General features: G+C 40.6%; 1 protein-coding gene and 1 long non-coding RNA gene across 3 annotated transcripts in view; one reads left to right on the top strand and one right to left on the bottom strand.

Annotated features, from left to right (window-relative positions):
* Positions 1-1244, bottom strand: part of GRB10 (growth factor receptor bound protein 10) — a 155651-nt gene extending 154407 nt beyond the window's left edge. The window contains exon 1 of the mRNA XM_064429454.1: positions 1227-1244. The gene's annotated coding sequence lies outside the window, so the exon portion shown is untranslated. The remainder of the gene's footprint in view (positions 1-1226) is intronic.
* Positions 1245-1388: 144 nt separating this feature from the next.
* LOC135305816 (uncharacterized) lies at positions 1389-8902 on the top strand. Of its 2 annotated transcripts, XR_010366799.1 has the most exons (5): positions 1439-1520; positions 4859-4990; positions 5749-5895; positions 6813-6937; positions 7744-8900. It is a non-coding gene; the product is annotated as an uncharacterized LOC135305816 (long non-coding RNA). The 2 variants fall into 2 exon arrangements; XR_010366803.1 differs by lacking the exon at positions 4859-4990 and having other exon boundaries at positions 1389-1520; positions 7744-8902.
* Positions 8903-9141: the final 239 nt, after the last annotated feature.

The following is a 9141-nucleotide window of genomic DNA, read 5'->3' on the forward strand; positions in this document are numbered from 1 at the left end:
TAACACACTAATATTTTAATTTTTCTTTATTTCCAGAAAACTGAAGAGAGGTATGGGAAGGTAACTTTTTTTTTGCCTTCTCACCTTCCCATACATTGAGGCAGTGAGGTAGGGCACCTTTCTATTGTTATATGTGGACAGACCAAATGTTAAGAAGCAGCAAGAAATAGAAGTATTTCTCCAGGACAGTGAAATGCTACCTGATGGTAAGTTTTCAGTTTTTCTTTCTATAGAAAGGGTGATAAGACATTGGAAGGAGCTGCCCTGGGAGGTGGTGGAGTCACTGTCTCTGGAGTGACATTTAAGGAAAGACTGGATGAGGCATTTGGTGCCATGGTCTAGTTGACACGGTAATGTTAGGTCATAGGTTGGACTCGATGATCTCAGAGGTCTTTTCCAACTTAACTGATTCAGTGATTCTGTAAAATAACAGTGCTGAATCTTGTGGTCAGATAGCCCTTATATCTGCAGTGGAAAGTACCTTTCATTCACGTGCACTGGGGAATGGGGCCCTCATTATAGAGAAAATGCAGGTGCCCAGTATCGCATGAGAATTATACATTGCTATATAATTCCATCATCATGTCATGTGAATTCCTGCTGCCTAACTGAGCATGAATATCTCTGGGACACACTAGTGCCTGTATCATATGATAGGACAGAGACCAAAGGGCATGCAGGAAGGGGAACAAGAGAGTGAAGACTGTACCCTGGATACAAAAGGTAAAAATACTTGATGCGGGCAATATGTTATGGAATGTGTATCCATGCTCTAGAGATTGATTAAAATAAAAATATTTTTAAGTCATAATGTGTCACAGCAAAGCATGGATCACATTTAAAGACAAGTCTCCGGGTACAGAACAAAGCTGATGTGGAACTGGAAGGCACAGTTAAATCCATGCTGTGACAGACATGGGACTCTTTTCACTTAGCAGATAGCATTCATATACAGGCATCCTTCCAGCCTATGTAAGACACTGCATCAGGATATTCAGCATTATTTACACCAAGGAAATAAGTAAATTGTCTTTTATGAATAGCACTGTCCCTTCCTTCTTGAGAAATACAGAAGCCAGTAAAGGTAAACCAACATCGTAAATCCCATTATTTGTATTGCAAGAGTTCCCAGGAACTCTGTTTGCATGACAGAAAGTCACTGCACTGGTCTAAAATTGGAAAACAATTAATTAGCTTATAAAGCTATTAGTTGATCTCCATTTTACCATGTGCACCCCATCATAGAATATCCCATAATTGAACTTGCCCTTGAATACAATCATGGGAATTCAAGATGTTCTCAATTTCTCTGACAGGAGGGTTCTGCAACAGCCACAGCAACACAGGTTCACACTCACAGTGTGAGCACTGGAGTCTGCGTTGCACAGAACCTTGACTCTATGACGACACTGGCACTGCTGTATCTGTCCAATCTGCCCCTGCTGTGTATGAGTCCTAAGGACTACTGATAACAACAGGACTGGCTGGGACAACTTGGGTGAGCAGGCCACTAATTGCAGGTAGTCATGGAAGGCAAAGACTCTGAATCCTTGAGGACTTCTGTGATCAAATTCAGTCTTAAGAAATTCTCCTACTTGGCATGCAACCCCTTTCATGAGCTTGTGAAGCTAAATGACACAGCAATTTAAGTTACTTCTTTTTAGCTCAGTTCCTCCCAATTAGAAAACTGTATGAGAATTGCATTCCTCAGGTAGTCTGCAGCCATCTTCTAATTTCCAGCCTAAATATATTCACAGCCAATCTTATTTCCTTCCTGACACCATTTGTCTGTCTGGTCTATTTGTGACTCAGCCCTTATTTATGACTCACCGGTGTGAAAGATAAGATTTGTGGCTTAGTGAGTGGCCTAATTGCCCAAGCAATGATTATATTAGAAATACTCTAAGGGAACATGTAAGTGCCCTTCTTAAAGTCCAGTTAAAGAAATATATTTACATCTAAACAGCCATAAACAAAAATATTAAAATGTATTGATTGTAAGTTTCTGGATAAATATTTATGCTGTGTTTGCTAATCACCACAGCAGTTTTCATCCTGATCTCTTGTTCAACATGTGTACAAAGAAAAAGGCAAGGTGGAGTGGATTATATGATGATACTACCTTTCTCTGTTGCATTAGCCTCCAGCTGTGGCAGTGACCAGCTTTCATGATGTCTGTGCTAGGCTGTGGTTCATGTGAACTTGCTGGAGCCAATGGTATGTGAGCCACTTGGCAGAACAGCTGGAACAAATGGCAAAAGTTATCTTGGTCATCCATCTGAGAGAGCATGTTCTGACTTTGCTTCATCAGCTCTGCCCCATGAAGACCTGGCTGGAATTTCAGCTGCTTATGGATGTTGGGATAACAGCAGTGGACAGCAACAGTTTTCAAAATATGCTTAGATATCAGTTCTGCAACACACTAATCATGGTTGGATTAAAGATTTTGTAAGAGCAAAATTAAAAGTTCATATAGGCTGCTTGGAGAAGGCCCAGGAGCAGTTATCCATTACTGTTAATTGTTCATTTTATTATTCTTGCAGTACAATCTAGAGACTTCAGCAACAGACAATCTTCATTGTCCTCAGCAGCGTAAAAAGCCAGAACAAATGGCCAATTTTTTTTCCACATTTGGTGGAGAATTAGCAAACATTTTCTTGGAAGACATTATTCTTTTCTGATGGCAGTCTATCAAAACCCAGTTTCAGCTCTACTATCCACCATCTATTCCATGAGTGTTATTACGGACTCCACCCTCAGGTAGCACAGATCAAACACAGTGCTGTGTCAGTCACCCAAACTGTGCTGATTTATGCTGGCTGTGTCACTTCAGCGAGGACAATGACATTACACCAACTGACAGCAGCGCAGGATCTGGCCCTCAGATGCTGTCAATGCCATTTAGTACCACTCTTCTCTTTCCGCTTCTTCCTCAGTGCAGGGAGATTCTTCTGCCTGACTGCAACCAGGAGCCAGGCACATCTCAGCTCCCTTCCTGCACCCAGCCTTCCCAGCTCATTAGATCCCAGAGGAACAGGGGGTGTGGGAGGGGAGAAGATCCGGCCCTTTAGAGGTGGTTCCATTTATAAATATTGACTTTAATGCTAATTTCATGTAGTTGCTTGTAAAAGTCTTTTAGGCTGAAGCAGAAGGCACACTGCAGATGGCAAGGATATTTTTCACAGTTTTTATGGTGGATAACAATATACTTGACATTTTGCTCATTAAATGTGAGCCCTGGTATGTGAGTAAACATGCTAGGCATCTGTGCTCTAAAATTACCAGTGTGAAAAGCAACAACTCAAATGTTTCAGTCAATAAATGTACAGCACAGAAGCAACATTCAGCAACTTTCTGAATGCTGTGTGCAAGGCGAGGACTGAGTTTGCAGTATTACATGGAACACTCTAGAACCAACAAGGAAGAAATAACATATTGCTTTACAGTCCATATTTTTGAGGGAGAGGATTACATCCAAAAATCTCTAAAGTCAATGTAAACACGTGGTAGACCGTACCCATCAATTTGTGTTTCTAGGGGAAATAACACGTGCCTTGTCAAGCCGCAAAACTACATTGGAAAGAAAGAAATGGAGCCAGAATGAGCTGAAAAGGTGGAAGAGATGGTCTGTGGAGGAAAAGACAGTTTGCTATTGTGAGGAACAGTAGACTGGGACAAGAAGGGGCAGAAGGACAGATGTGTGGTGCTGTGCAAGCAGTGGTGATGAGTGACAGACTGTGAGGAGATCAAACAGAAGAGGTGCCACAGAAATGCCACAGGCACTTTTCTGCTGCCCATTTTTGGGTTTTCACACATTATTAAAGAAATTAACAAGAGAAAGGATGAAAACTCAGGTGGAAAGAAAAGGTCAAAGGGTAAGATAGGGGTAGGATATTAACCTAGTATACATGCTTTTTGCTTGTCTTTTCAACATTTTGGAGATATTATCTTGGGACAGCTACAATTCTGAGTGAACCAAAACACACCTGAGGGAAACAAAATTTAGATTAGGACATCTTGTGATGTTCAAACCACCAGGCTCTCCCAGAAACCAATACCATGCGGGCAACTACAACAAAGTTAAATTTAAAAAATAAAGGACAGATAGACTGAAGTAAGCAGAAGACTGGTGTCTCATAGTTTTACTCATGGATTTAGCATGTGTTTTGGCATATTGCTTTCTGAGAAGGCAAACAATTTGTTGCTTAAATCTGTATGATGGAAATGGGTATGAAGAAAGTGAGACTTTCCATATGAAATGATGATTTATTTAAAAAAAGACCAGGAGGATTAAGACAGTGCTGACTTCTTCATTATCCTCCATCTCTCACAGCAGTGTTGGCCTATAAACATGTTTTTTATTTCGCAATATAAACAGATGTCATCTCCCTTTTCTCACTTCTTCATCTTCCCTCATGTCTCCCAATTAAATCTACCTTCATCCCAATGTTAAATTCCTATTTTCTTTGACAGCTACTGTTCAAGTCGTGTCTCATTTCTTCCTCCAAATAAAACTCCTTGAAACTTTTGTTACCTGCAGGGAGTCAGCTCTTTGGTATATCACATCATGATGTAAGAGACACTATCAAAAATAAAAGATTTTAAAATCAACTTGAAATGGGAACTTGGCTATGCTATTTCTTACTGCAGTAGAGGGTTCTGACAACTGAAGCAGTGGATAAAACTCCTATTAATGTAAATGGAAATTAGTTTAGGTCTGTAATTGACTGAACTAAGAGATCGGATGGGTTTTACTCAAAAAGAGGGTAAATTTTGAAACCTTTCACCTTTAGACCCATCTAGCCAATCTAAGAATTCTCATGCTGAAAGCACATTCCTGCCCTTCTTTTTCCAATAGTTACAGGCAATCAAAACTTGAATGAAAACAAAAAGAAACAACCAAGTTCTGAATTTGTGACAGAGGAGTTTAAGTGGAAGTCTTCACATATCACACTCAGCAAAATCAGAATTACTGAAATTCCAGAATAGGGTAAGTTAATTTACATAACGAACTGTACATTAGGACATCTTCCTGATATTTGAGAGTTTATCCCTAAAACATCTTCATCCCTCTTCTTAAGTACTTCATTGTCAGAGGAAGGCCCCAGTTATTTTATACACAACATCAAAGCTAAGAGGGTTAATTGTAGGTACAAAGTGCCCAGGAGTTACTGTGACAGGTAGGTACATAATTTATAGCGGAGAAATTAAATATGCAGGAAGATCCATCTGGTCAGATTATTTCTGAAGGTTTAATATCAGTTCTGATTGAGCAATGGCCACCATACCAGATTAGTGAGCTGCATAGATGTCTACATCAGGGAGTGTGAGGTCCTAGTACCTGATATCACCTTGAAAGGGGTGTGTGACAAACTAATAAATAAGAAAAAAAAAAAGATGAGGGGAGCAAATATGTAAACTTGAGATATCAAATTAAACAGCCCTCAACACTGAACTGAGACCGACTAATTAAACACATTAATTCAGACATACATTTTTCTTAGGAGAAATTATGGTAATTTCTGATGTTTCTTCATGAAGTAAAGTGAATTTGCAAGTAGTGGGAAGTGAGTCTCTGAAGAGCCTACCAAAATCAATCACATTGAAAGAAAACAGTTTTCCTTCCTTGTCCTCATTTTCTTCAGGACCTACCAGGGAGGTCCCTCAGAAATCCTAAATCCTAACTCTCATAATTCAGTTATCACACAATTTTAAACTAGTAGTAACATGTCTTCTGTTTTGTATTAGATATCCAGTTCAGACAGCTGAAGCAAGAGAATTTGGGGAATGGAAGAAATGCATAATTGGTGCCCTGTTTGAAAATACACTACTGCTGTTTCACCGAGGAATCCCTGCTCTTGGAATAGCTCTGGAAGGCAGGAGGTGTTTGGCAAGGTGAGGAAGAGTGACAGAATCTGGAATTTGCATATGCTGTTATATATTCCTAGAAATGCTTATAATCAGTTTGTTGCAATGATTGATCTGTTCCACTGCTAAATGCTCTCAGGCCATAAGTCCTCAATCAGCAGGGAATTAGTAAGATCCCATGCTTAATATTAATGCATTCATTAGCTGACACCAGGCACTCAGAGTGTAAGATGTTTATTCTAGCCAGAGAGCAGTGAGATGTTTTGAATAATTTCTGACAAGGAAACTTGACATGATGATATAGATTCTATAATTTAGAAGAAACTGTGATTGGTAAGCTGTGGCATCATAAAAAGAAATCCTATATACTTGGCAGAACTGTGGAGGTTTTTCCAGCTATCAAAAAATGGACATGCTACTAAACTGGCTTTCAAATCATAAATGTTACTCACATGCCAAAGGTCCTGAGAAGCCTCAGGAGCAAAATGTCAGTATTGCGGTGTGGTGTGCTGTGGCATAACAACTTATCCAAATTAAGACCTCTTTGGCTATAAAGCATTTCAGTCTGAGAACTCAGCATCTTGCTCAAGCTGCCACACATAATACAGCACCAAATCTCAGCTGATATATGACTGCCATTTACCAGCTTGCAACAAACCCATGGTATTGCAGATGCCCCCACAAGACAACAGACACATGTTCTGCATCAGGATTTCTGGTGTCAGTTGCAAAAATATTGGAAGAAAGATAATGTGGCATCAGAAGTAAAGCGTGCAGTCATTCAGGTGTTGGCATCCACTCCTGCACGTGGCATGTATATGTTCTTTGTCCACACCACTACCACCCTTCTGAATTGCTAAGGGGAAAAGGTTGTCTCTGGAGTTGTGCCACACAAAACACATTCAGTGGTGGCTTTAAAAAATGTGTTCTTTTTCTCACCACAGATGCTTTTCCATGTCTGCAGTCCGGTGAGGAATATCAGCACATGGTTAGCCCAGAGGATGTGAAGAAAGAATGACTGGTGTATCTCTCTGGGACTGGTGGGATATCCATCTTACCATAGACTCAGGCAAGTAGAAAGACTGGATTTGTGTCAGATGCATTTTTATAGGTAAGTGCAGTCAGTATCTATCAGGGGCATTCATTTTTCTCTACATGGAAGGAAAATTTGTTCAGGACTCCTGGACAGAATATCTGGATACCAGTTCCTTGGCAGTATTCGGTCTTGATAGAAAGTTGACCAAGCACATTATTTTCTAAGTTCTCAAAGAGAGCAGTGCTGCAGGTCTGGTGGCACTCAGCACCTGACTAACTGGGCCTTGAACATAACAGGGTCAGACCAAGGCCACCAGCACGGTGCCCTACCTGGAGGGATGGCCAATACATAGATGTTCCTAGGAGAATGAAGCAGCAGATCAAACACAAAGTGGTGTTTCCTTCAGTAGTTCCCTGTTCTTCATGTTTTGTGCCTCAGGGATTCCCTGTATGAGAGTTATCTTCTTTTAATTTAATGTATTTGCCAATCAGATTTTGCACCCATACAATTTTTAAGTCTTCACAAAATGCTGTGATTAAACGGAGGAGCTGCTTATTATAAGTTGCATAATGTAGTATCTCTGTCTATTTTAAACCTGTTGCCTGCTGTTCTTTTTTCATATCCTCTGATCACTATATCACAAAAGAAATCAGATACTATTCCCTGTCCACCTGTCCTCTGCTTTGTTACTCATCTCTTGGAAAGAAGGTAGCCTTCATGGGATGTGAGCTTTGTTATATCTCAGCCTCATTCAGGCCTTCCTGCACTGCTTGAAAAATTTTGCATCAGGCTGCCTGTGATGAGAGAAACCCTTATCTATCTGCACTTTTTCCTCACAGCTACTTCTTAATTTCACATGCTGTGAGAAGATAATCTTTCTAACGAGATGGAGCCAGAGCAAGCATCCCGGGAAAGAGAAGATAGGAAGGAAGAAGAGAGCAAATTTCAGAAATCATGCCAGAAATGGGTAAATCTTAGCAAAAAATTCCTCTTAGGGGCTTTCTAGATGAAAAAGGGAAGACGGAGGAAATGCAGCAGCTCATTTTCTCTTACTGAGACCCACAGCTGTAGAAAGAGACATTTCAAAAGCATCAGTTTATCAGGTCCTGACACAGACTCTGACTGCTGCGTACTAAAGAGGGAGTCTGGAATAGGTATCCAGGGAAAACACCATGAGATCTGTACCATGCAGAGAAACAGAGGATATCCAGGGAAGAAAACAAGGGCAAGAGCATCTGCATCAATTCACCTTGAGGTCTGCACTGTGCAAGGACTTACTCATTAAAGAAGGATGTGGGTTAAGGCATATCTCTGGATGAATTTGCTGTCTTTGTGGAAGTCACCATCACTCAGAGCAGAAAGGAGCCTTTCACTGCAGGACCTGCTGGGTCTACACTAACCCACCTCCATGCCAAAGCAAACATTATTCCTGCAGGCCCCTCCATGCTACGTGAGGAGTACAGTTTCAAACCTCCCCTGCTCCAACCACTTCAGGCACTAAATGTGAAACTGCGGACCAGCTTCTCAGCTGGTTCAGACTGGCTCAGCTCCTTCAAAATCAGAGGAATTCTACTGCCACCATCTAATTGGGGTTTTGGCCCAATATTCAGCCTTCAGTCCTTTTAGAAGGCAAGTTATGAATGTTTTTTAACCCGTTGAAGATGTTCCTCTCTTCTGCCCTTCTTTTCTCCCCTCTTTCCCTTTCCCTGATGCAGCCATCTCCCCCTGCCTCCTCAGCTACCAGAGCTCACATAGAGGGCATTGTTAGTTACAATTTACAGGGGGTGGAAAGCATTAAATCATGGGTTAGGAAAATAAAGTTCTTACCCTGCAGCAATCAGAGGCAAGCAATACTTCACCACCAAAACATGGCATGTGCAATGGTGCATTTTAACTGGATTCCAGGGCACAGAAATATTTGCAGCTCTCGATCCTAAATTATACTCACATCCAATATCTCGGATTTTCATATTACTCAAACATAAAACTGTCACCATGTACATTTGGGACTTAAATTATGTAGAGATGATATTTTATTGCATAGAATTTGTTTGCATCTCTGTGGAAACCTGGCAGCTATCCCACTGCTGAAGTCCAAAGGGGCAGTGACAATTTAGGAAAAAGCTGAGAAACAATCCAAGAAAACAAGCTACATATGCTTCGTTATCTAATTGCTTTTTTTTATTTTAATATTGGAGGGAAAAAAAATTGTGGAAGAAAGCATGATTAAATAAAAC

The sequence above is a fragment of the Passer domesticus genome, chromosome 1 (assembly GCF_036417665.1).
Source record: "Passer domesticus isolate bPasDom1 chromosome 1, bPasDom1.hap1, whole genome shotgun sequence".
In the NCBI taxonomy this organism is placed as follows: domain Eukaryota; kingdom Metazoa; phylum Chordata; class Aves; order Passeriformes; family Passeridae; genus Passer; species Passer domesticus.